The sequence below is a fragment of the Balaenoptera borealis genome, assembly GCF_965194805.1.
Source record: "Balaenoptera borealis genome assembly, chromosome: 18".
Classification (NCBI taxonomy): domain Eukaryota; kingdom Metazoa; phylum Chordata; class Mammalia; order Artiodactyla; family Balaenopteridae; genus Balaenoptera; species Balaenoptera borealis.
Window position 1 is genome coordinate 78,065,663 of NC_138877.1, and position 27,612 is coordinate 78,093,274.

The window sequence follows — 27,612 nt, forward strand, 5'->3', positions numbered from 1 at the left end:
GATTTTAAAGATAAGCAAGCCTTTTCAGGCAGAGAAGGCGCGGGGAAGCACACAGGCGGGAGGCGGAGCGGCCAGTGCAAAGGCCCGGGGTCCTGACCAGGGCAGGCGCCTGGTAAGCGGCGAGAAGGAGCTGGTGCGAGGCGGTGGGGGACGGTGTGGACGGGTGGGGACCCGGTAGGAGGGAGTCTGCGTGTCAGGAGGAGAGTTCAGGCGACCTGGGGACCTTGGAGCAGGAACACATCCACATGGGTTTGTGTTCATTAGATGGTGACTCTGGCCCCTGTGCTGCGGGGCGGGGAGAGCCCTTAGGAGGGGCAGGAGTTGGCCGAGAGGACGGCGAGACCAGGGCTGCTGGGGTCGGTGGGGAGAGAGGTGGGTTTGGAGATATTTGTCACTCGGGATCTGCAGGTCAAACTGGGGAGATGGGAGAGAACGGGGGAAGGGAGGCAGAGAAGGGGGAGATGTGAATGTTCTCAGATTTCTGGGTTGGCCGACCAAGGAGGGAAACTCGAGACAACACGTTTAACTTAGTCTTTGCACTGCCTTTCAGGTTCTGGTTGATTTTGTGGTTTCTAAAGACTCAGTAGGAAATGAATCATCGATCAACGATAACCCCGCTGCTGAGCTCATAGGAGGAACGGGTTCTCTGTGGAGGGCGGGTCTGCTGACGAGGGGCCAGAGCTCTGCAGGGCGGGGAGTGTCAGCGACAGATGCCAGCAAACCTGTTCTCTGCAGGTCACACATCCCACAGGCCTTAAAAGACATTAGATCGTAAACGTACCATGACTGACGTAGAGAACAGTAGACGGTGGATGCACTAGGGGTGGTAAGCATCCTCACACTTCTCTAGTCTAATCTGCCCATCGTGTAGATGAGAATATTGGCCCCAAGACGTTAAGTAATGCAGCTACTAAGTTAAGAAGGTCACGCAGCTAGTTAAGGCTCAGGAATGAGATTGGGTCCCATGGTGGTGGGCCCCGAGTTTTACATTGTTTTCACTCTTCCAAGCTGCTGCTTCTTGTGTTATTCAGGACTGTTGTGTTTAAAAGTGCACACAGATTCCTTAATATGAGAACTTTAATGTCAGAGAAGATCCTTGTTCTTAGGAGACAGACATTCAAGAATTATGAGGCAATAGGGCATAATGTATGCCACCTGTATCCAGTGGCTTAGGGGTAAAATATATGTTTATACATGTGTATTTCTCTCTATGTATATCTATCTATACACATACATCTCTAGAAATGTATGTATATATATGCATACATCTCTACTGATGAATCATCTCTCTCTCTCTCTCTCTCTCTCTATCTATCTATCTATCTATTTATCTGCCTACCTACCTACGTGCCTGCCCATGTATTGAGAGAGAGGGAGAAACAGAGGACCATGTGGTCACATTCTGGTTTTTATATATATATTTTTTATATACATATATAATATATATATATATATATATATATATATATATATATATATATATGAAATCTAGTTGTATCTATAAAGCCAGGTAGTCTGGTCCAGAGCCCGCACTCTTAACCTCCATGTTGCATTGTGCCTTTAACGTGGACATGTGCTGCCATTTATAGCCTGGAAGCAGTTCATGGTAAAGCTTCCTGCCCCGTCTTCACGGTGGATCAGAGATGATCACGCGGTGGTTACCCACCGTAGCATTCAGCACTTTTCAGATTGCTCTGACGGACGTGACCTCCTCCCATCTGAGGGCAGCCATCCCTAAACTACCCCCCTTGTGGACAGCTTGTGACGTGTTCTTCCACGTGACGTGTTCTTCCAACAAACCTTCTCAGGTGGGTAGGACAGGGTTGCTATCTCTTTCGTCTGTGAGGAAATTGGAGAAGCTGCTTGAGACGTTGCTGAGACACACACAGCTAACAGGAGACAGAACCAGCTGTTAAACGAGGTCCCTCGTGATTTGTTCTGCTCCGCACGCTCTCCCTACAGAAGCCTGTTCTGCACCCTTTCAGGGGAAGCCTGCAGTGGGATCTGTTTGGCTGCCCCGTTTGACAGTGTTCTGTAACAGGAATCTCAACAACAGTGCCTGGGGGTGGGGAAGAGTCTCAGCCCTGGGGGAGCGCTGTGTCAAGAAGGAAAGTGCCGCATCTTCCACCACGGACACAGCCCTACGGGGTCTGGCTCAAACAGCCACCCTTTATTTTGTACCCAGCTTCCCTCAACAGATATTACGGGGTCACAGTGAACGAGGTGCTTGACGCCAACCTTCCTGGTCTTCCTTCTGGAGAAGAACTTGGATGCCGTTGCCAACTTTGGTTCTCTAACCAGAGAGAAACCTGCCCCATCTGAAATTCAAGAATTATTTGTTCAGAAGCATTAGAAAATCTGGAAGAAAGGGGAGTGAGGGTGTTTTTCCAGCTGGGCTTTGTTCATTTGCGCACTTTGAGAAAATCTCGACAAGTTGGCGAGGATACTTGCTCCCAGTCACTTATTCCTGGCGGACCTAATTCAACGTCAGAGCTTTTTCCTGTGGTAACTTGATATCAACATTTTCTGAACTGTGTTCTGAGGAACATACTTCTATAGTAAATCAGTGTTCTATAAAAAGAGTTTTGAGGGCAAATAAACTTATTAACTAGTCTGCCTTACTCTTGGAAAGTCACAGGCTCTCCAGCTCATCTGGGTTCAGGAAACATAGTAAATAGAAAGATCGGCTGGACTTTGTTGAGCTTGGTGATTTCCAAATTCATGGACCACAGAACTCCCTTTTTTCATGTAATAATTACTAACATCTACAGCGGCAAATGTCTGTGTACTTTTAGGGTAATATTTGCAATAACACTTAGTTTGATCAGTTGGAAAAACAAAGTTACCAACTCCATTTTCTACTTGGGAATATTCTTTCTGAGCTTTTTTCCAAAAAAGATTCCAAGGGCATATGTGTTGTTTGCAGATGTACACATTTAGAAATGCAAAATGCTTTGAAAGTGTTGATTTTTTAAAAAAAGCCTAAACTACTTGCTGGGGAGCACGGATCTGCGCGGTTCCCTTCAGGCCGGCCTCTGATGCCCCTAGAGGGGCAGCTGGGCTGCGGGGTGAGGGCTGGGCTTGCCCTTCTCTCCCCACGTCTGCAGGGGCCTGCTCTCAGCTGCGCTTTGTTCACCTTCGCTGGCTGCTCCCTGCATGGTGTGTCACCTGGGTGTCTGCCTCTGTCCCCTGCTGTTGGCTTCTTTAAACCCATGTCCTTTTTCTGCATTTGATCTCTCGTCCACGTAGTCATTTCTCCCTTTTGCATTGCCCGCCCACCATGTGCACAAAGCTGGGGACAGAAGACTCAATGCTATTCAGGGACAATAGCCCTGCACTCCAGGACCTCGGAGTCGAGCTGAGAAACAGGCTGTGGAAGGACGTATTCAAACCCGACTCACCTTCAAGGCTGCTCTACCCAGTCTTCCCCAGGAAGCGAAATTCCCTTGACTGTTTAAGCTACCGTGATCTTCCTGCCACCGGAATATTTTATGTCAGTACAGTCAGTTCTTACTTTTTTTTTTTTTTAATATATTTTTAATGGAAGTGACTTAATTTTCTTCACCTCCATGGTAGGTTGAGAACCAAGATCACACCTTAGAATTCCCCACAGTGCCAGGCACGTGCTCAGTGAATAATTGTTGATTTTCTCTGTAACTCAGCATCCATTGAGCATTGCACGGACCCCAGGACCAGAGACAGGGGCACAAGAATGACAGAAAATGAGATCCTTTCTCAGATTTTTATCATATACTAGGTGAGATTCTTAACATGGGATAAAAATACCTTAATTCCCTTCCCTGTAGAGCAGAGGTTTCTCAGCCCTTGTGACGAAAACCTAGTACAGAGTGAATTTTAAATCAGTACTTGGTGTACACCTACCTACACACACAACTGAAGCAAAAGTTTCACTAAACTTTGCAGGTGTAATCAAATTAAGATGGGGTCGCAGCAAAGTAGAGCGGGTCCTGACGCCGTATGACCGATGTCCGCACGAGAAGAGGGAGCTTTGGACACAGACACACAGAGGAAAGGCCGCGTGAAGATGGAGACAGAGAATGGAGCGATGCGTCTGTAGACCGAGGGACCCCAAGGACTGCAGACACACACCAGAAGCTAGGGAGCAGCAGGGAAGGGCCCTGCCCGGAGCCATCCGAGAGAGCACAGCCCTGCTGACACCTTGATTTCGGACTTCCGGCCTCCAGAAGAGGATGGGAAAATAAATTCCTGTTGTTCTAAGCCGCCAGTTCGTGGCAATTTGTTCCGATAATGCTACGGACTTAATACACCATTGTAGAGTCTTAAAGAGGATGATAAATGTGATTCCATCTCTTTTTTGGAAAAGACCTCAGTTGGCTGAAAAATCCAGGGGAGGAGCAAGCCCAGGGGCAGGAGGCCTGTGACGGGTCCTGGGTGTGCGTCTCCCCTGCACCGCACCGGGCCTGTGGTCTCCCTTGGCCGGGTTGGCTCAGCCAGTCCCTGAGCTGGCACCGAGTATGGTGGCCAGATGAGCTTCCAGGTCATCTCATCACCTTCTTCTCTTTCTTAAGACCTTTCCAGTGGTTCTCCCCTGTCCCCAGGAAAAGCCAGAAACTGCTGAACATGGTTTGCTGATCTCCCTGTGATCTCATCTTTGCTTGGTCTCTGCTTCTGCCTGTGCTCTCCCCCACCTCCTCCCTCCCTCCCTTATTTCATTAAAACTGTACTTCTTGAGCACCTGAGGGCACGGCCCTGAGACAGACTGCTTTTGCCGAGGTTGAATCTGGCTTTTCCAGTTGAGTAATCTGGTGGTTCTTGCCTGGGGTGCGTTTGAGCCCCTTGAGAAGTTGCACTGTCTGGAGACACTGTGGTTGTCACAAGTGGGCGCTGGTGGCATCGCGTAGGTAGAGCCTAGGGGCGCTACACGTCCCACAGGGCGCAGGCTTGCCCCAAGAACAAAGAACTTTCAGCTTGCAAATGTCCATAGTGCTGAGGTTGAGAAGCCCAGACTTAATCTGAGATCAGGGTAATTTGTTTCACCTCGCGAATCTGGAGTTTTCTAATCTGTCATAGTACTCATCTCAGAGGCCTGTGTGAGGGTGGAGTGAGTCAGTACCATAGAGGACGTAGAAGACCCCAGGCTCAGGGTGAGCACTGTTAAGGCCCCTCCTCGTGACCCTGTGTCGGGCACAGACTAGACCCCTGTGAGTAACACACCCTCAGACACTTCTGTCCTGCCACTCTCCTCCCCTCTGCGCCTCCCATGGAATGCTTGCCCTGGTCATGCTCAGATTCTTTCAGTTATCAGGATGAACTGACATCTCTGTCCTCCAGGCCGTGGCAAACCACTGCCCCCTTTCCCTCTGACCAGGCTCTACTGACGCTTCAGGGTTAGCTCAGCTGTCACCTCCCCTCGGGACCTTCCCTGACACTCTCGCCTCCACACCTTGGCACAGTTCCCCATACCCATCATGATCTCCATTGCCGTGGACACGTCCCCCATCATAGCCCCCATCCACCGTGTGTCCATTGCCCAGTTAACCCCCTGTCCTGCTTGGTAGTGAGCTCTCTGGGGGGCAGATTCTGTGGCTGTTTTGTGCATCACTTGGTGACCTGCCTGGCACATAGTAGATTCTCAGCAAACGGCTCCATGAATGAAAGGATGAATGACAGCCACAAGCTGTCCACAGGGGGATAGTTTAGGGATGGCTGCCCTCAGATGGGAGAGAGGGTAGGAAAATGTCAAGACCTGGAGTGGGCAGGGCAGAGGGTCACCCACCCTTACACCTTCCCACACCGTCCCACACCGTCCAAGTGTCCTGACACCAAATAGGTGGGTTTGTTGTGTCTGAGGTGCAAGACGGTTTTCTCTTCTCATCTCTAACCACCTAGGAGATTGTTTTCTTTAATTCTATTGACTGGTAGTTGTATTACTTTGACCATTTCATTAGACATTACTGAATGCTAATATTCTGACACACCTGTGCTAAAGGCAAAGAATTCCTGTCCTCAGAAAACTCAGGTACTGGGGAGAGAGACAGAATATGAACCTTAATAGTAACAGGAAAGAGGTGACCACAAGCTCGAAGTCAGGGAAGGCTTCCCAAGGGAGATGTTACTTGAACTTGGCTTTGAAGGACACCTGGGAGGATGAGGAAAGATCTTTTCGGCAAAGAGAAGGGCAGGGATTAAGGCAGAGAGGCACGGGAGCATGCGGGGGTGTGAGGAAACCCAGAGGCTGGCGCCAGAAGTGTGTTTGGCTATGAGCTGGGGTGGCATTGGCTACAAGTGAGAGAAAAGCTAAATAAGGTTGAGTTTGCTCACAGGATCAGAAGTCTGGAAGCAGGCAGCTCCTGCTCTGGTTTAGCTGTTTGAATGTCCAACACGGACCTAGACTTTTTCTGTCTTTCTGCTCCATCTTTCGCCTGTTGACCTTCGTCCCCAGGCCTGGCTACCTGTGGTTGTAAGAAGACCCCGGTGTTCAATGTCATATTTGCTGTCAAGCCAGAAGAGGGGGTGAAGGGGGTAGGACCAGCCACATGAGTCCTATTGGGCTGCAAGGCATTGGAAAGCACTGCCCAAAGTCAGAGTTCTGTTAGCAAGAGGAGCTACGTCCACCATCACATTTGAACTGCAAAAAGTGGACTGAAAATGCAGACTAAGGCCAGGTGGTAAAGAGCTTTAGATGTCCCACCAAGACATCAGATGTTAGAGAGAAAGCACTGGGAAACCACTGAAGGATTTTCATCTGGGGAGTGATGTGATTCGATTTGTGTTTTAGAAAGGAGATGATAGCAGCAAGTTGGGGACTAGAATGAAAGGGCACAGGGCCAGAGATGGAGAGAGATTTAGGAAGCCATTGCAGGAACCCAGTGAATAAATGATGAGGGTCTGCCTTCGCAGAGTGGGGTGGAAATTGAGAGAAAAGGACAGATGTGTGAGACACCTGGGAGGTGGAGTTGGGGGTTTATGGTGATTGCATTTGAGGAGGGAGTGTCTAGGGTGTGGTTCAGGTTGGCACCCAGGATTTTGCCAGGGGGTCAAATGAATTCCCAAGTGTCCCCCCAACTTCAAGTTCTTTCCTCAGTTTGCAATGCATGCAAACATGCAGGGATTATTGTTTACAACTTCATCTCAAATTTTTGGTTCTCTTTTGGAATTTGAAGACACCCTTTCTCCTTTTTTTCACCCACAGTTTGGGGGTGGTTAAAGAGATAAGCTGTCCTCCAGAGCCTTAGAGAGTCTTAGAAGTGGCATCTAACTTGCTTTGAAGAAGTACATCCTCCATAAATAGCAGATTTGGCAGAAAAGCTGGGTAAGGTCCCATGATTATATAAAAACTAGTGTTCATTTTACATAAAAATGTCAAGTTGGTCTTTAAATAGCAGTCTCAGAAGCACAAGCCATTTCATTATCCATTAAGTCATTTAGCATCCACTATACAATTTTTCAAAGTTATTTTCCCCAGAGGGATTGCTGATATACAGTATTCTTGCAAAAAGGGTGGCAGGAAGAGGGGGAAGAAATTGCTGAGAGTATCCTGCAAGCAGTCTCTTATTGCATTTGCTTTATCATTTAGGGAAAATGCAGACATCAAATTTGAGACAAGAAGCCAAAAAGAAAACCTTTAGATACTGTTGTAAACTCAGGGCTGTGTTTGGTGCAGTTCAATGAGAGTTTTCTGCTTTGCTGCCATAGTTGTTTCTACCCGTGGCACCTGGCATCATAAGTCCATTACCCTGTCCCCATTCTGAATAGGACCCTGAATTAGGCACAAATGCAGGTCAGAAAGAAGCCATGATTTCCATGCTGGCTAGAGCCCTGTTTGGTTGGGGAGACTGAGCCCACACACTTAAAGTAACTTACAAACCCTCCAAACAGCATGTAGGAGGCCCTAATTACTTGCGCTGCTTGGACCTGGAGACCTTGCTGTTTATAATCTTAAAAGGCCGCAGCGGCAGGGGCCCTTCAGCAGCATAGTTTTCAGAAGGTCTTCAAACACCCTAAAAGCCACACGAAAAATTGACTATATATCTTCACAGACTTTTTATTTCCTGTGGAAGATTCCAGTATTTATCAGATTCTCAAAAAGGTCAGTTCTTCCCACCAGAGATGGGAAGAGCACAATACCAGTGTTACAGTCCCCCAAGAGGGTAAATAAACTAGTGAAAAGCTATAGGTCATCTTGATGACCCCTAATCAAGTTGCTGCCCCACGATGGGGGAGGGGGGCAGGGGTCACGTGCATCCCTGAATAGCAGGGCTGGACTCACCTCGGGTGGGGGTTATCTCCCTCCAGAAAACTCCCTCCCAGGTGGTCATCTGAAGCTGAGCTTCAGCAAGTTTAAAATGTGCATGTGTCACAGACCATGGACCATCTGTGGATGGTGTGTCCTGAAAGGCCCAGGGCCCCCTGAGGCAGAGAGGAGGCCCCTGTGTGTTCCAGGCCGTCTCGGGGTCATGGACATTCAGGTTTGGATGAGGCTGCAGGCAAGGCTCCTTCCACCCCTATCCCTGCCTCAGGGCCCCTCTTTTCTGGGGTGTGGATCACTGGGGATTGCGTGTGACTTGTGATGAGGTGGAGTGCTGTGCATTCCTTTGGTTGAGGATCAAACACCGAGGTAACTCCTCGAGATCAAGCAGGACATGTGCGAATTTCATCGGTTGTGCCCTTCCCACCCAGTGGGCCCCGATGGCCCAGAGCGTCCGCCTGTCCCGTCTGGGCTCAGTGCTGTCCTAACCTTTCATGCAGGCAGCCAGGGCTCTGAATTCCTAACATTGCTTCTGGAGTTGCCCCTCCTCTTTCTTCTGCTGACACACCCCTCGTGGCAGATGCTGGGTCACTGAGGTCCTACTTGGCACTAAAAGTTAGCCTTGTTATTAGGGGCACTTCCTTGGACCACTCAAGCCTGGGATTTTTCCAGAGAGTCTTAGTCAGCCTGGACTGTTATAACAAAATACCACAGACCGGGGGGCTTACGGACAGCAGAAAAATATTTCTCAGTGTTCTGGAGGCTGGAAATCCAATGCCAAGGCTCTGGCTGATTTGCTGTCTGGGGGGGTGGGTTTCTTTTCCTTGTTCAAATGGCTATGCTCTCGCTGTGTCCTCACTTGGTAGAGAGAGAAAGCGATGGTCTCTCTCCAGGTCTCTTCTTATAAGGGCACTAATTCCATCATGAGGGCTCCACCCGCGTGTCATAATAAATACCATCACATGGGCAATTAGATTTCAACATACAAAATTTGGGGAACACAAATGCAGGGATAAAATTCAAAATGTTCAATAGCAGCTATGCCGTGGAGACAACCGGACAGAATAAGCATCTGCCATAACACAAGGGCATGTCCAGAGCACCTGCCGGCCAGGGATCAACTTTTTATGGCGTTTGTGGGTGGTGTGGACGGTGGGACACCCAGGGGATTAAGGCTGTAGCTATTTACCAAGCAGTGTGGGAGTGTTTCAAGATTACATCTGGCACAGCTGTACCCACTGCTTACTGGCTGATGATCAGCTTAATTAGCTAGAAGTTTATGACTCTGTCTTGACCCCCTTCCTCCCGGGTTTCTCTGAAATTCTACAATTCCATGATCATCTTATTCGAGTCTGGGACTTGAGTGCAGATGTGTGCCTAGGGTAGCACACTTACAGTTTCCAGAAAGACAGTGTCTAAAATGTCATCAGTTCCCTTTGACCTCTCTCTTCTCTGCAAACTTCCCAACTTCATATCACTTTCCCGATAAATATTACACTTTTCGTTTCTCTTAAGTCCTGAAATTCAGCGGCTTTTCTTATGTGCTCAGAGAGATGGCAGCTGTGAAGCTCTTGGGCTGCAGCCAGATACAGGAGCCTGGCGAGTCCTAGTGCATTTGGTCCTGGGGAGGAAGTGGGACCCAAAAGGCTGTCAGCAGGAGGGGACAGCCTCCAAGGGCCGGTGCTTCCCAGCAGGGGGGTCATCTGTCCACGTGCTGTGTGCCGTTCTGTGTCTTTGCTCGGCCGTTTCCCCCACGTGGAATGCCCTCAGCCTATCTGCAAGGTACACGTACTATTGATACTTACTGTTTAAGGCTAAGTTTAAACGACCCCCCTTTCTCACCTCCACCCCCTTGAATTCTCTGTCGGCCCCTCTCATGGACGCATCACTTCCTACCTGACTCCAGTTTATCCCCTGCACCTTCCATCCCTGATGTGCTGTGATGCTCTGAGCCTAAGACACTTGTGCGGATCTTAACGTTTCTTGAGCGCCTCTGGGAATGCAGATGTTTTATGTGGTGGGAAACCAGGGGAGGGACACGCCGATAAGAGTTCCTGCCATTTGCAGGTGATAGAGGATTTACTGACATTTTGTGCCGTGTGAGTTCACTTGATTTTTACAGCAACCTGTGAGCCAGGTTGATTACGGGGTTTTTGTATTGGATAAACTTTGTAATCTAAGCAGATTGTGGGATTACGTTTCAGAACCCAACAGAAGCTGCCATTATCAGTGGCTGAATGAGTCTTTGATAAACCTGAAGATTCATGTCAACGGTGATCCTGGTTTATATTTGACAGATTGTGAAATGAACACGTCTTTTAGCATTTCTCCTAGTGAATCACTCTAGGCTGACTGGGCTTGGCCTTGCATTGGCCCGGGTACCATCCACCTGTGAGTCGAGGACACAGCTGCAGGGATGCACCACTGGCCCAGGTCCCCAAGGAGTTTTTGGATTATTGGGGGGACAGGGGAGTAGGTGTCGGAGTTACGGAGTGTTGTGGTTGTCTTGCTGTGTAACCCACCCAAACAGCGGCCTCCGTCATGGTCCTGCAGGTGGACTGAGCCGCAGCGGCTGTCTGCAGGCTGACATGGAGGCTGGGATGTGGGGCCTCTTCTCTCCTTGTGGGCGCCCCCTCCATGGTCTCTCTGGTCTTTCCGGTAGGAGGTCCCACTGTTCACACAGGGGTTCAGAGTTTCCCCAAACCGTGTTCCAAGACGAGGGCACAGAGGGTGTGGTCCTCTTAGCAGCTGGGCCCAAGGCTGGCAAGCAGCACCCTGGCACATTCTGCAAGTTCATGGGACCTGGGTCCAGCCAGAGTCAGCCTGGGGAACACGCCAGGAGGTGTGGCTTTGGGCCACCTTTGGAGATGAGCAACCACAGCGAGATGAGTGGATTTTAGGGGCATGCAGGCTGTACCGGGAGTGCAGAGAAGCCCAGAATTGGGACGGAGAAGCCTTTTGGGAGATTATGAACCCAGAGCTGTGGGGTTTTTTTCAATAAATAAGATTTAGCCAAATGAAGAAAAAGGAATGTTTGGTAAGTGAGTGAACTGATAAATGAACGATTTGAGTCAGAGGTAGAGTATTGGGTCATACTGTAAAAGCTTTTGGTGATAGGCATGGAGGTGACATGCTAAGTATTTTGGAGACGTACAGACCTGGGCTCAAATCCTGGCTTCACGTTTGTAGGCTTGGCAACCTCAGGCCAGTTACTCCATTCCCTGAGCTTAATTAGACTAACGAGAGGATGACCTTATAGGTTTGCTGTGAAGAGTAAACCAAAACCCCTACCCTCGTGCCTGACGAACTGTGCTCTGCTCAGCAACTGTGTCTAATTTTCAAGAGAGACAAGACACCTCTTAGTGCACCTGGATAGAAAAATCATCATCAACATGAAAAAATTCCCGCTTCTAAACCCAGCCAGCGGGACTTCCCTGGTGGCGCAGTGGTTAAAATCCTCCTGCCAAAGCAGGAGGCACAGGTTCGAGCCCTAGTCCGGGAAGATCCCACATGTCGTGGAGCAACTAACCCCGTGCGCTACAACTACTGAGCCTGCTCTCTAGAGCCTGCGAGCCACAACTACTGAGCCTGCGTGCCACAACTACTGAAGCCCGCATGCCTACAGCCCATGCTCTGCAACAAGAGAAGCCACCGCAATGAGAAGCCTGCGCACTGCAACTAGAGAGAGCCCACGCGCAGCAACGAAGACCCAACACAGCCAAATAAATAAATAAATTAATTAAAAAAACAAAAACAAAAACCCAGCCAGCATCGCGTCCTTGCTGAGATCACAGAGCTGCCCCCTTTATGTGTGACCGTCTACGAGCACCACGCCTGTTTGACCTTTTTCTAGGGGTGCCAGCCAGTGAAACAGGACAGGAGAAGGGAAGGAGCAAGCATTTTTAGAAGAGAGAAGATAATATTGTTGTTTTCAGATTAAGATTTCCTAGCTTGAAAACTTGAGAGGATCAACTGAAAAACCATTAGGATAATAACAGGGTAGGGTAGGTCAAAGATGCTCAAAGGGCTTCCCTGGTGGCGCAGTGGTTGAGAATCTGCCTGCCAATGCAGGGGACACGGGTTCGAGCCCTGGTCTGGGAAGATCCCACATGCCGCAGAGCAACTAGGCCTGTGAGCCACAACTACTGAGCCTGCGCGTCTGGAGCCTGTGCTCCGCAACAAGAGAGGCCGCGATAGTGAGAGGCCCACGCGCCGCGATGAAGAGTGGCCCCCACTTGCCGCAACTAGAGAAAGCCCTCGCACAGAAACGAAGACCCAACACAGCCAAAAATAAATAAATAAATAAATAAATAAATTTAAAAAAAAAAAAAAGAAGGAAAGCAAACTGTTCAGAAAATAAAAATATATTAAAAAAAAAAAAGATGCTCAAAGATGGGTAACTTTCTTATATACCAACGATAGTCAGAAAATATAATTAAGGAAGCGTTCCACTCATATAGCAGCAACTGCAGAAGTTTACCTGAGAATTAACTTGACAAAAGTTGTTTAAGACCTAACTGAAGAAAATGATAAAACTCTACTGTAAGACAAAAGAAAAAAAAGATTTGAAAGATTGGAGAGATATACCCTGTCCCCAGTTGGAAAAACCTAATACTATAGAGGGATGCTTTTACAATTCCTTTATAATTCCTATAAAAAGTGATGGGATTTTTCTTGGAACATGAGAAAAGTATTCTAAATTTTATATGTAATAAACTGATAATAAGAAACTTACAAAAACCCATTAAATATCTACATCAGATATTCAGAGTATAAAGCTGCAATAATTAAGATGATATTTTGCTGCTCTGAGAGCAGATGGACATGTCAATAGACCTAAAAAGAAAACCCGCAAATGGCCTCAAATGTATATTCAGTGCGTGACAAATGTAATATTTCAACCGGCGAGGAAGGATTATTCTATACTAAATGCTGGAATAATTGGTTAACTATTTGGAGGAAAAAAGTTAATTACCTAACTCCATCTATCATAAATAAACAATAATGGATTAAAAGAATAGATGTAAAAAATGAAATCAAACAGTAAGAAAAAGAGAAAACAGATGAATATTTATATCATCTTAAGGGTGTGGAGACTTTTTAACACTAAAGGGAACACACATAAATTTGAGAGCTTTGACAACAACGACAAAATATTTTTTTGTCTGCTCAAAATATATACAAATTAACATAAAATGGCAAACTAGGTGAAAATGTTTGCAACAAAGATATCAGCCATGGCATATCTGACCCTTTACATAGAGGGATTATAAGGTGATGAAGTAAGGACTTAACCTTACATAACCTGGTAGATAACTCAAAGGCAATGCAGAAAAGCAGAAATACAAATGGCTGGTAACTCCCTTTTAACGTTCAACATCTCCAGCAGATAATGAAATACTGGTTAAAATGAGATGTCATTTTCATCTATTAAACTGGTAAAGGAAAAATAGGAGCATCCCCAGTGCAGGGAGGGTAGAGGAAATGCATTAAGGATACAAGTAAAGGCAGCTATGAATATTTTGGAGTATAAGTTGAAGTTAAGAGTTTTATAAAGTATAAATATGTGTTACCGTTCAACCTAGCAATTTCTTGTCTTGGAAATTATTTTAAGAAGAGAATCAAGAATATGCACAAGATTTATATTGTAATATATTCACAGTGTTATTATAATTGTTAAAATTTAAAGACAGCCTGTTTATTTAAAAGATGTAAAGTATGAAAAATCCATAAAGTGCTATACTGTTCAGCTATGAGAAATTACTGTTTAGAATCTAAGAAGATATAAAAGAATGTGTACAACAAATTTCAAGCAGAAACAAATGTTCTATCCCAAATAATCATCTCTCTCTTTGTCCATTTACCTCCCTAGAGAAAGAGCAAAAGTTATATGCAGATGATGGAATTTTGAATAATTTTGTTTTCCTCTTTGGGCTTTTTAGAACTTTCCAAATTTTCTACAGTGAAACTGTGTCCTTTGTGATCTAAGTGGAAAATGTTGCTTGAAAACTAAATGAACAAATGTCAGTTATGTGTTGAATTCCCTGAGTTGCTTAGATGTGACTTTTAAACCAGATTTGGTGAGTCCCCACTTGCCGTCTGCCACGTCTCTTCCAGGGACCTCAGGGGCTATAACAAAAGTATTAGGACAAAATTAGTTTTACTTGATGTCTTAGTCCGTTTGGGCTGCTTTAACAAAACACCACAGACTAGATGGCTTATGCAGCAGAAATTTATTTCTCACTGTTCTAGAGGCTGGAGGTTCTGGAGATCGGGGTGCCGGCACGGTGAGGTTCTGGTGAAGTCATCTCTTCCTGGCTTACAGACGGTGACTTCTCGTGTCCTCACGTGGAGGAAGTGGCGAGGAATCTCTCTGGGGCCTCTTGTACAAGGGTGCTAATCCCCTCATGGGCTCTACCCTAGTGGCCTAAGCACCTCCCCACCTCCTTGGGGGTTAGGATTTCAACACATGGATTTGGGAGGGGGACACAAACAGGCCACAGCGCTTGACTTTAATGTCATGGAGTATTTGGGGGAAGGACTTGGAGGAAGATTCCAATTCATCATGACCAGATAGATGGGCGTTGCAGCATAGCTGTTTCTTCGGGCATTTCTACCACGAAAAGCCCAAAGCGCTGTGATTTTTGCTGCCTGTCAGCATCTGCGGCTTGTTCTGGAAGCACCTCTGCTGGGAAAGCCCATGTGAGCTGAGGGAACTTCTTCCCGGGCTCCTTATTTCTGAAAAGTGGCTTCTCCCAAAGGCCAGCTCTGAAATCGTTTCCATTGTTGGTGGAAAATCATCCTGGGGAGGAACCCCAAGCTCTTGATCTAAATAACAATTTCACCTTCTCTATTTAGAATCCTGGGTGGTGATGCTGAGTGAGGCCAACATGTCTTTTTCGCTTCAGGTTCCCCTCTTCATGCTGCCGGGGGGAGTGCCTCTCGGCGGCAGGCCCCGCACAGAAGGTGCTGAGCGGTGCATCTGCTTTAAATGCTCTGTGTGCACATCAGCGGCTGATTATATATTATTCACCAACGCACTAAACACAAAGGAGGAGAGGCTCAGCACTTGATAGGTTAATTTAGAATGTTTTTTGTTAACAAACAAATCTTTTGAAAGTACCAAAAAAAAAGAAAGAAAGGAAGGAAGAAAGAAGGAAATCTCTGACAATCCGAGTTGTCTTTGCATTGTCTTTGCAGTGGAGTTGCCCGTCTCCTGCTCAAGAATTCAAATGAATTTTGAGAATCCCCTTACAAGTGACAGCCCAAAGTGTAGGAATGATAAACGGCTTTGGCCTTGATAATTTTTATTAAGCACTAAATGTCACATTTAACCTGCATTACTGAAAGCAATTACCCGTGTATCAACAGTCAAGCAGCTCAGAGCGATGCCTGGAGCAGCCCATTTGCCTCCATCTGGGAATAAGGATTTTCAATTAGGAGGCAAATAGCTGCCGAGGGGCTGGGGTCCTCCATGGCTCCCAGAGGAGGCCCGCCAAGTGGGGCTTCGAACGCGTCATCCATGCGGTGTCAACAGATCAGCCCCAGCCATCTGCTGCCAGAGCAGCGCTTACTTTATCAAATCTCAATATTTACAGACGCTGATCAGCTCGGGGGACCAGGATGGCTCCCTGCCAGGGAGTTCTGGGAAATTCATTTTAAGGTGTGTTTCAGTAGGCTAATTAATTTACAAGCACCTGTTTCATCGCTTGGAGCTGTTAGCACAGCAGATGAGCCTCAGCCTGGGAGGGAGACTTTATTCCGGCTAAATTGATTTCAATTGATTTTAATTTGCTGATGGCACAGTTGTAGGTTTAACGTGAGCATAGCCTGGAGCCCCATTTTTTTCCCTTTTTGGAGTAAGCCTGTGGCTGGCTTATTTATTTCTTGGCCCCGTTGTGGTGGGGAAGTGGCCTCGGCAGGAGGTTTGCATGACAGACACAGGCTGCAGAGGCCTCTTGAAAGAGATATTTACTGGGTCTAATCAGACGTTAGGGTCGGGTTGCCAGTTAACGTTAGATTTGGATTTCTGATAAACCAAGAGTAATTTTTTAGTGCATGTGTGTCCTTTGGGGACGTAGTCATTGGTTTATCTGACATTCAGATTTAACCAGGTGTCCTGGATTTTACCTGCTGACCCTGGCCACCCCAGTTGGGGGCCACTGAGTTGTCCAGGAGCAAGTTTCCCCCTATCTGGGTGGTCTCCTCTGCTGCAGAGGAGGTCTTGTCATGGAAACATGATTTTCACATGTACCTCAGGGTCTGGATCAGGATTTCTACCCCTGGGCCAGATGTTACGCTTATAACTGGTACAACTACATCCTCTAAGAGCTGCTCGCATTGCCGAAGTGAGTGTGCTGTGCACAGACTGCGTTCCCCTAAATTCATATGTGGGACCCTAGCCTCCAGGATTAGGAGGTGAGGCCTTTGGGAGGTGACGAGGTCGTGAGCGTGGAGCCTCATGATGGGATTGGTGCCTGCACGAGAAAAGACATGCGAAAGCTTCCTCTGTCTCTCCCACCCACCTCTCTCCCCTCCTTCTCCCACGTGAGGACACAAACGAGAAGGTGGCCATCTGCTAACCAGGAAGAGGGCCCTCACCAGACCCCAACCATGCCAGCACCCAGATCTCCGACTTCCAGCCTCCAGGACTGTGAGAGATAAATGCCTGTTCATAAGCCTCCCAGTCTGGGGTGCTTTGCTGTCGCAGCCCTCGCTGACTAAGACAGAATCTGACAGATTAGGTCTTGTTCAGTGTCGCACAACTAATTAGGGTGAGGACCAGCTCCTTGACTGGCATTATCTTTTGGTGACAAGCAAGGCTTTTCTTCATGTAATTATCGTGCCCCATGGGCACCACCTGCACTGCCTTCTCCCCGGGACTCCTTGCTCATGGAAACAGGCACCAGAGGTTAAGATCCTCTGGCCTCACCCTGTTCTAGGTCTTCCTTACATCACAGGATGGTCCTGCTTCTCCACTGGTGTCATCCACGTCTTAATGGAAAGTTCTCTGTTTATTTTTTAAATATGTTTAAAATATTTAAACATATTTTCGTAGGTCTTTATCACTTATTCAGGACATTTTCATTGCACACCTGTGTGTACATCATGCTGTGCTACACTCTGAGGGACCCACACTGAATGCGGGGTCCAGAGCCACGCCGTCTGGAAGTGCGTAACACACACGTGTGTCCCTGTGGCGCTCGGCGGGGCTTCATCCTTGTATTAAGACCGAAGAGAAGATGCCCCTGTGTGTCCTCATGGGAAGAGGGCTTCCTGGAGAGCCGAACGCCATCCTGACAGTGGCCACGAGGACAGCTTTCAAGAGCCGCTTCTTACGGTGCCCTTTCAGATGGGCCACCGGTAAACCCAAATCCAGTGCAGTAACAGTCCTACAAAGGAGGTCCCAAAATAATTCTAGACACGCTCTTGGTCTGACTGGAGCTGAGCAGAGCAGTGGATGACCACGTCCTTCACTAGCCCTCCTAGTGGTGACTTCTCTAGAGGAAGTGTTGACAAATACCTCCTCCACTTTCTCTAGAGGAAGTGTTGACAAATACCCAGTAGCCCTGACTGTCAGACAGTGGGTCGGGCGACTTTCTGCTGCCTGAACAGAGCCTGCCGTGCAGCTACTTAGTGTGGCTTGAAATGGAGAGCCAGAATCAGCCATTTCCACAAATGTCTTTATTTCTGTACTACCTTCCTGGAGTTTTCGCCAACCAAGTGCCACTGGCATATAATTAGCACTTTATTCAACTTAATTTCTGTTTAAAAACTTAAATTACTATTTTTTAAGTTAATATTTTAACTTAGAAGTAAGCAGTACCATGCATGAAATCATGGGTTTGACCCTCGTTCACTTTTCTTGTCTTGTTACTTGGTCATCCACGCATCACTAAAATCACCACGTGTGCCCTGAAGACAGCATAATCCCAGAGCAGAAGGGTCATCGGAGTCCTTCAGAGAAAATGAGAGGCCTGGGTTCCCTGGGAAGCCAGCTCTAGGGGAGGGGCCGCGTGCAGGACGTGTGTGCTGGGAGAGCTCTGGGCACCTACAGCTGAGGACAGGAAGGGCGGAAGTGGGGTTGGGCCTGGGCGAAATCGGGCCGGGCACAGTCTCAGTGAAGACCCCAGCTGGCTCCACAGGGTGCCCTGAACCAGGATGGTTTCCTGAGTTGGGGCAAGGGGGCCGCCACTTTCTACCCTGTGTAGGGCAGCCTTGGTGTGCGGCTGCACCGGGAGGGGTGCCCTTGGGCGAGGCAGCTCTCTCCAGCCAGGCAGTTCCTGAGGAGGGCTGAGGCCGAGGCCTGTCTGCCAGCGGCCCCTCCTGTGTCTGGGGAGCATCTTCCCTCTGGAGGTGGGCTTGGTGGGGACCACAGCATCTGCCGTGCTGGTGGGGAGACAGGCAGGTTCGGTGGCTGATGTCTATCTACCACTCACAATATGCCACAGGCCCTTTAGACGCATCGTCATAAATCCTCACAAAAGACTTACGAGGAAGGCGTTTTTATTACTCCTGTTTAGTATCTGACACGATTTTCATCCAGAAATGGCAGAGAGCTTAGCCCAAGGCCCCACCCACTGGGGAGTGGACGAGCCAAAATGTGAAACCCGGTGGGCTGACTCCAGAGCCCGTCCCACTCTGAGAAGTGGAGCTCTGTGTCTACATATGTGTACACACGTGTATGTATTTTACACATTCACGTGTGTGATTGCACACGTGTATGTGCGTGTGTACACGACGCGGGCATAGGTATGCGGATGTATTTGTGGATACGTCTAACCCTCCCCTTGTATGCTAGTTCAGACGCTGTCAGAGGAGATGTTGCCTGAAAACGTGCCTCGGTTGCTGGATGACACAGAAAAATCACTCTATTGCGAGTGGAGAACCGTCCGTAAAGGAGGGGGCCCAGGGTGCAGAGAACGTGGGCGAGTCGGCCCGTAAAGACGAGGAGGCTGGGCTCCAGCCGCCAGCGCCCGGGGCCTGGACTCAGGTCCGCATCACAACCCCGGGGCTAGCGAAGGAGCACTTCGAACATCCCGTGGCTCGGCGCACGTGGCTCGGTGAGCACCCCGTTCACGGAGGAGAGACTCACGGCCCACCTGGTGGAAGAGGCCGGGCTTGCCGGCAGGCTCTGCCTCCGAGGCTCCTCCCCTCTCTTGCCGGCTCCCACCTGGCCTCTGGCTCGCAGGGCGGGTCCTGGAAGCAGAGCAGTGGGAGCTGCCTGCAGACGCGATGAGGCGCGTCTCTGTGTGCACCGCTTGCATGGCTGACTCACCGGGGATCAAGGCTTTGAAATGCAAGTGCATTTCAGCTTGGCTGCAGTGATTTTAGCCTGGGAAAGACCCCAAGCCACTTTTATAACAGGTACTCATCTCGGCCATTCGGAAAAAATATAAGTGAATTACCTGTACAGCAACTTAAAAGATGCCATATTGTGAACCTTCCAAGATAAGCAGGTGGCCAGGCGCTCTCCATGATAACGGAAGGAGTTAAGTTGCTGCATGAGATCATTAATTATAAACCAGCTGAATAATGGGGATTGGTGCCAATAATGTGGAACTTAATTTTGGAATATATCAGGTCCTTGTTGGTAACATTAAAGCTGTGCCATATGCAGCGGGAAGTACTTGCGTTTTAGTTTTCTTGGGGATGGAGTGGGGAGCAAGGATATGGGTGGCTCATCCAAAAATATATGAGGTTAAAAATATTCCTGTGTTTACCATAGTAGAAATTATCATGTGATTCATCAAAAGAGTTTTGCTACCCATGTTGACATTGAGGTAGCGTTAAGGGGCAGATTTTGAGTATGTGTTAATCATCAGCATTTCTAAATTGAGCACATAATTTAGCCCAGATTGGATTACTCTCACATATGCAAAGGTTGAGGGTAAGTCAATAAAAGCCGTGAATATGTTTGTTTTATTCCAGTGCTAGTTCTACAGAACGACGAGGAAAACAAGAGTCACCTACGGATGGGATCTTGCGTGTTCTTCATGGACATGGCTGTCCCAAGAAGCAGGACTTTTCTTAGAAGAGCAAATGGGTGACTACAGAAATCGTGTGACTAGTGTCGTGAAAGGTCCACGGTTGAAGAGGGATGTGTGATTTCCATTTAACAAAGCCTGGGATCCCACCAGACAGGGCTCATTAATTTAAGACAGTTGGACCCACAAGCATCAGAGGTCACAATTCAATTATGGACGGAGATAATCTTCCTGGCTGGTTTATTTAGCTTGTGATTTTTAATTAATTCTTCTCCATGAGGGAATGCTGCTGCGAGCAGCCGGGGCCGGTAATCTCAGGGCTGTAGATCTCATTTTCGCAAGCTGCGACCAGACGCATGCACAGCATAAAATGCTCCATCCCGTCTCTGCCGCATGTGGCTGATTCACAAGAGTCAGTGTGGGCATAAACACTCTTTTAATTGAGCAGGAAGCACTTTCTAGAAACTGTTGTGACCTCACCGTACAGAACCTGCTCGTGGCACGTGTCCCTGCTCCCCTCCACCCGTGTGGACGCTGAAACTAACTAATAACAGAACCTCACAGTTTCATTTCATGTTCGTCAGGAGCATCAGGCAGTTTATTAGGACTTGGCTTTTTGAGTTTCATTTGGTCTTATTTTTCATTTTAGACAATGTTTCTATTCATAATTTAGTTGTGGAAAAGCAGTACTTGGGTTTAATACTTAATTCAGCAAGTTAACATGGTTCGTTGCAGTTTCAGTTTGTGGGGTTTTGGTCCATAGTTTCAGTTTGAGTTAATTCCTTTGGGAAGGCATATGCTTAATTTACAGTACTTTAATTCAAAATGTATGGTTATTGAAACAAAAGTAGGTAGAAAACTACCTTTTCTACGTATGAAGGAAAAACTCCATTAAGCTGAATTTGCAGGTGAATATTTAATCTGTTATGAGGCAAATAAAAATGTTTTCAGTCACTTAAAATACATGATCTGTAGAGAAACACGCACCCCAAGTGGTTGGGAGAAGCTAACTTGTGTGAAGGAAACAAACAGCCCCCAGATTTCAGAAGACCAGACACAGCAGGGCTTATCTCTCATTCCCATGATGTATGTACGCCCAGGGTCCAGGTGGGCTCTGGCCTGGGTCTTCTCCCTCAAGGACCCACTCTCTGGAATTGCCAGCTGCGGTGGAAGAGGGATTGGGTTAGGGTTAGGGTCAGGGAAGGCCTTTTCCCAGCAATTCAGTGCTTTGGGCCAGAATGGACCTGCATTGTTCCCACTCACGTCCACTGGCTGGAACTGGTCAGGGGCCTCCCAGACACGGGGTCAGGAAGGGCACCCGCATCAGGCACCCAGAGCGCCGGGGCTGGCGGGGCGGGGCTGGAACTGGTGACTGCACACGTGCTGGGGAAGACAGGCCCCTCCCTCCAAGCCCGGTGCAGCCGGGCATCAAGCAGACGATTCCAGAAGTAGCTGGTGCAGCCCTGGCGCCCGCTCTGGATGAGCATGAGGTACAGTGTGCTGTCCTGGGGCATCACTATCCACTCATGGGTGTGATTTCTTATCAGATGTTTTTCATTCATACAGTGGAATAAATCATGAATCGTGAATGTTTAGAAGTAGCAGAGACTAGACAGGTGATAAGTTTTGGTGGTTTTTAAGGCCTATTCAGTAGGTCTCTTGGGTTGTGTTGAGGTGCCTGATTTGACCAGAGCAGTTCTGACTTGGCCCATTTCGATTAGTTTGATTTGCATGAAACTGCCATGGTCAACCATCCTTGGCACAGAACAAAGGCAAAGGCAACCTGCTATTTGGGTGTGTGTTTCAGATTTCACAAGAAAATAGATTCTGCTGCTTTAAAATATACATAATACAAACTACTTGTCTCAAAGTCTCACATGTGAGCAATCTGAGACCCGAGGAAGTCAGTGGCTTCTTAAGGTTGCATCTGAAGCTACTGTCAGAGCAGAGTCGCTGCTTTGATTTTTTAAAAATCTTTTCTTTTACTGTGGTAAGATATACCTATCATAAAATTTGCCGTTTTAACTATTTTTAGGTGTACAGTTCAGTGGTGTAAAGCACAATGACATTTGTCAGCCATCCCCACCATCCGCCTCTGGAATTTTTTCATCTTGTGAATTTGAAACCCTGTCCTGATTAAATGCTAACTCCCCCTTCCCCTCCCCCCGCCCCTGCCACCCATCATCTGCGTTCTTCTCTGTGATTTGACTCTTCTAGGGACCCGCTATCGGTGGAATCAGACAGTATTTGTGTCTGGTCTGTGTCACTGAGCGCAGCGCCCCAGGGTTCTTCCGCGCTGTGGCAGGCGTCAGCAGGCGTCAGGGTTCCTGTCCTTTTCAAGGCCGAATGGTATTCCACGCATGAATGGATCACGGTGAGTTTACCCATCATCTACGTAAGGCATACAATTAATACAGAATTCTGCTTTTGTAAAAAAATAAAAGTAAAAATGCAGGGTAGGGGACAAATGCACAGAGAAGTTGGCCAGGCCTGCAGCCAGGTGGCTCAGGTGAGGGGTCGTTTTCGAGGCCCTGCTCTGCATCCCCCAGCTCAGGCAAAGGTCTCAAAGGCTTTTTGAGGGCTGAGCTTTGCAAACCCAAGCTTATGAAATGACAGTAAAATCGCATCCCTTAGCAAGATCGACGTTTGTATTTCCGTAGTCCCATTTAGAACTCCTCCTCGTTTCCTGCCGTGAGTAATGGGGGCTGATGGACCACACTGCAGGCTTCCTCAGACGGCCTCCTTACCCGAGGGCCGTTGTCCTCATCTGTGGCTTAGTGAGGAGAGAGTTGCAGGACCGCCGCTCTGACCGCGCTGCACCTCCTCCCGGATGGCGTGAAGGGCAGGCCGAGCTCTGCCTTCCTCCCCCGGAGCCTGGAGTTGTGTTTGCCTACCTGGGCTTGGCTTTCCCGAGCGCGAGCGCGGTGTCTGGAGCTGTGATGCGTGGTCTTAGAAAGACGTTGTTAGGACAGTGTTAGCCTCTGAGCACATGGCAGGGCCTCGAGGATTGCCTCGGCGGCATCAGGCAAGCACTTCTGGGAGCTGATAATGTAGTTCCGTGTGCAAAGCTAGGAAAGGTATTTAAATAGGTAGCATTTGAAGGAGTAAAACAATTGGAGGGCTTTTGGGGGATGTTGAAGATAACTCTGAATTGTTTAAACTGGGCGTACAACTGTTAAAACAAACCCTGTGCCTTAGGCATCTTCTGGCTTCCCTATTCAGCTGGTTTATTTATGTGGTCAGGATGCATTTTCAGCATTTGTATTTTATAGATTAAACGAGATCTCTAGGTAACATTGTTGGAGAAACATTCCCTCTATTTTATCTGGAAACCATAGGCTTTCTGATTAATAATATTAACTTGAGAAATAATATTCCTTTAAATGCAGGGAGTGAAAAATCTAATGGAGTCTAGAGCAGGGACGGGGAGCTTGTCAGGAGGTAACTTCAGTGCTAAGCTCTTAGGTGGTTGTCCGGTTTCTTTTTTACTTTCTGGTTGCTTCCAAGTTTTTGCTTTTTGTGTATGGAGTCCATGGCTGGAATAAGGGGGCGACACGGCCGTTGTCACCTCCGCCCCCCACTGTGTGGGATACGGAGACGTCTTGCACTTTCATCTTTAAGGCCCTTTAACACTGCAGAGCACGTCGCGTTGTTGGTGAGCAGCCCACGCCTTGGCCACGAGGAGCAGCACCGCTTTACCAGCCTGCTTTCCTCTGTGTCGGTCACCACCCGTCAGAAGCAGCAGAATCCAGAAGCACCGCAGGCTTTGGAGGCAGACGTGTCTTTGCCGTCCACGCTTTTGCCTGGAGGTGCTGTGCTGCTTCTTGAGAACGTCCGCTGCGTTCATCAAGCGTTCGCTTCCAGCCCTGGGTCGCCTTTGCTGTCAGGGTGGGGGGACGTGAGCGGCAGCTGTAATGCGACATGAGACAGAATCGTACGCACACTGATTCTGTGCAGTCTCGGGCTGCGTGTGCGCACACGTGTGTGCTTGAGTGCCTGTGATGAGAGCAAACTACACCCCCTGAAGCTCAGGGTTAGAAACGGCGGATGCAAAGATTAGTTCCCAGAGTCGGTGGCGTTCACTGGGAAACCCTGCTATTCGGGGTGCCGGGGAATCTCGGACCACCTCATCAGAGGTGGCTCCGCCTGGAATCGTGACCCACAGAGTCCCTTCGTGGTTCACGTGCCTCCTGCCACGCTTGCGGGTTCGCGGGATCCCCGACACCTTTTCCTACCCTCCACAGCCCGCCTCCATCCCTGGGGTCAGAGTTCATTCCTCCTTCTCCATTTCTCATCCCTCCATTAAACACCTAGTCGTGTCCTGCCTCTGTCCTGTTTGGGCTCATATCTGCTCCCTCTACTCTGTCAATCCCTTCTGGTCAGAGTTTCTCAAAATCAGCTTTGAATCTCTCTCTTCCTGGCCGAGGCCCTGTGCACACAGAGGCTCTTGAAATACGTGTGACGTTGACTCAGTGAGTGAAATCGCCTGCCTTGGGTAACCGCTGGAGGTTGTACCCTTTCCTCTCCTCGCTGTGAGCCTAGACTGATACCATGTGTCACGGGCAAGTGGACAGAAGGCTCGAGCGAGTGGTGACTGGACCCACGCCGGCTTGCTCGTCACCTGGACTGCACTAGGCCCTGAGGTTTGCTGTTCTGATCCGAGCACCTCCATCCAGTTCCATTCAAGGTTTCAGAGAAGTAGAATCTGGGTTTCTCACAAACGATTCCAACATGAAACATGTTCCCAGACTTGACGCAAAGCGGAGCCGCGGTTCTCCTTCGCTACGTGAGAAGTGTCTTTGTGAGAGCGCGTCTCTGTTCAGAAGGGGAAGAAGAATGAGATCTACTGTGGGGTGCTCGGCAGACGCCGCCGCTCCAGGAACATGTGTATGACCGCGTATCATGTAACGGTACGCTGTGGGGAATAGTAATGAATAGTTTGGACCACAATAATGTGCATTGTTGATGTTTGTTAAAATAAAGATATTCAATTTATAATAAAGGGGATTAAAAGCTTAATTCGTGACTATGTTAATATTTGCCTGCAAGTACACAGATAAACGGGGACGCACCTTATCACGTGGAACACCTGCACACAAGTTCCTCCACCGAGATCTCCATGGGACTGTATGTTTCGCAGAGCTTAAACTTTCATTTCCCAAAATAATGATATCATTCATTTACAGATATAGATAGGCTCTCCGCGCTCCAACTCCATCCTGAAATGAGCATTGTGACTTCAGCTACAAAAACACGGGATTAATTGCAGCAGCGATACGCGCGATTTTCCCGCTGCAAGAGCGGATGGCTGAACACACGGCAGCCAGCAGCACCTGCACCTTCACTTGTGTGGGTCCCCAGGACGCACGCGCACCCACAGGGCCGTTCCGCCCTCAGAGGGATACAGGTGCACCTGGCTTGGTGGAGAGTGGCCGTCACAGATGCTTGTCAATCAAATCCTACTTTTAAGTGTTCTAGGGGGAGTTTGCCCTTTGAAAGAGGTTTACGATGAATTCTTCGGATGACGTGTCCTGAGGGGAAATTAAAAAATGTTTATGAGCATCTCTGACTTGATCATCCCTGGGCTAATTACCTGGAAGATGCAAAGATAAGATCAGGTGGTGCTTTCATCTGGCTTCAGAAAAAAGCAAACATGAATAAACAACCAGAGGTGCTAAGTTGCATGCTCCATTTCTCAGGAAATGTGCTGCGTAGACGGTGGATTACTGGTACATTTATAGCTCTTGGTTGTATTTGCTTCCTAGGGCTGCTGTAACAAAGTACCACAGACTGGGCGGCTTCATTCTCTCACACCCTGGGGGCCGAAGTCCCGGATGGCGGTGTGGGCAGGGCCGCCCCCTCTGCAGGGGTGGGGAGGGTCTGTCCCTCCTGGCGTCCCTCCCCGAGGCCTCTGGTGGCTCCTGGTGTGGGGCAGCACGAGTCCAGTCTTCCCACGGTGTCACTGGGGTCTCTTCTGTGTCCAGACTCCCCTTTTATAAGGACACCAGTCATTGGATTAGGCCTCCCTCCCGCAGTGGGATCTTAACTAATTATGTCTGCAATGACCCTGTTTCCAAGGTCACCTTCTGAAGTACAGGGGGTTAGGGCTTCAAGATACGAGTTATCCAGGACTCGACTGAGCCCGTCCATGCTGGTGTTAGCAGTTATAGTTTGGGGCGAGGCAGATGGCAGAGACCAGCACGAGGCCAGTGGGCAGAGCAGAGCTGCCACGTCCAGGGAGGTGGCCTGGAGGAGCTGGGCCCTGAGCCAGGGCTAAGCTGTGGTCACCTGGCCGGCTTCGTGCTCCCGGACTTCCGTGAACCTGGGGGAAGAGGGGAAGTGTGGGCTGGCCCCCTGGTCACTTGTGGGGTGAGCGGCCCCTATGGCTGGGCTACCCCAGGAATTCCCGACATCTTGGTGTGCGCAGCGGGGTGGGCTCAGGGTGGCAAACTGAGCACCTGCTGGAGTCAGAGGAGGCCTTCTGCTGGCGGGTTGGCGTCGGCTCGGGTGCTGGTGGGCCTGCAGCCCAGACTGGCAGCTTGTGGGTCCAGGGTGTCTTGTTCGGGGCCTGACGGGAAGGGGTGAGGCTCTGAGCGGTAACGGTTACAGCCACACGATTGTTCAGGAGGGGAGATTCCCCTCACCCTTATGTCCTGCCCGGAACTGGGCCAGGCCTGTCGCTTTCATCGTGGACTTTGACCCTCTCCCAGGAGGCAGCCCTGATCCCACTGTCAGGGTGAAATGGGGGTTGAGTCATTTTTCCTACGGGTTTCAGCTGTGTGCTGGGCTTTGCCCCATCTGTTTGGGTCCGGAGGGCATGGTCTCACGTGCTGTAAACTCCCTCCACCAAAACCGCAAAAGGACTCAGCAGGATGCCTTAGAGAAGGCCTTGCAGAGAAGGGGAAATAGGACTGGGCTGTAAGAGCTGGCTGAGGTCTGGGGTCTGGGGGTGGGTGAGGTGTGCCTTCAGGACGTGGGAAGGCTGGCTTTCGTGGGCACGAAGCTGTGGGTACAGAGGGAGGGAGGTAAGCTGGGTAGGGAAGATTGGAGCAGCCAGGTCTTGGAAGGTTTTAAAAGCAAGCAGGGGTGTTCAAAACCGACGCGGCTCGCTGTGAGCAGGTGCCATGAGTTCTTAAGAAAGGGGTTCACGTGATGAAGAAGGATAAGGGGCAGCTGACCAAAGAGGGACCACAGGCAGAGACTGGGGGCCCGGCTCCCCACGGAGGACAGTGGCAGTGGCCCAGGTGCAACATGATGAGCTTTGCAGGGTGGATAGAGAGGAAGAGACACTTTGAATAGAAGACACTAAATTAGGAGGAGATCTGCTGTAAAGAACAGGCACTGTACATCCCTGATTATCCACAGCTATCGTCATTTCACATCATTTAATATTTC

General features: G+C 48.8%; 2 long non-coding RNA genes across 4 annotated transcripts; one reads left to right on the forward strand and one right to left on the reverse strand.

The window, feature by feature from the left end:
• On the forward strand, positions 1–26,301 carry LOC309615825. Of its 3 annotated transcripts, XR_014237084.1 has the most exons (4): positions 1–112; positions 3,925–7,294; positions 19,032–19,158; positions 20,162–22,492. It is a non-coding gene; the product is annotated as an uncharacterized lncRNA (long non-coding RNA). The 3 variants fall into 3 exon arrangements; XR_014237083.1 differs by lacking the exons at positions 19,032–19,158; positions 20,162–22,492 and adding an exon at positions 25,404–26,301; XR_014237085.1 differs by lacking the exon at positions 20,162–22,492 and having other exon boundaries at positions 19,032–19,849.
• LOC309615826 lies at positions 10,547–19,022 on the reverse strand. The gene is made up of 2 exons (XR_014237086.1): positions 17,791–19,022; positions 10,547–17,753 (listed from the first exon to the last, which is right to left on the reverse strand). It is a non-coding gene; the product is annotated as an uncharacterized lncRNA (long non-coding RNA).
• Positions 26,302–27,612: the final 1,311 nt, after the last annotated feature.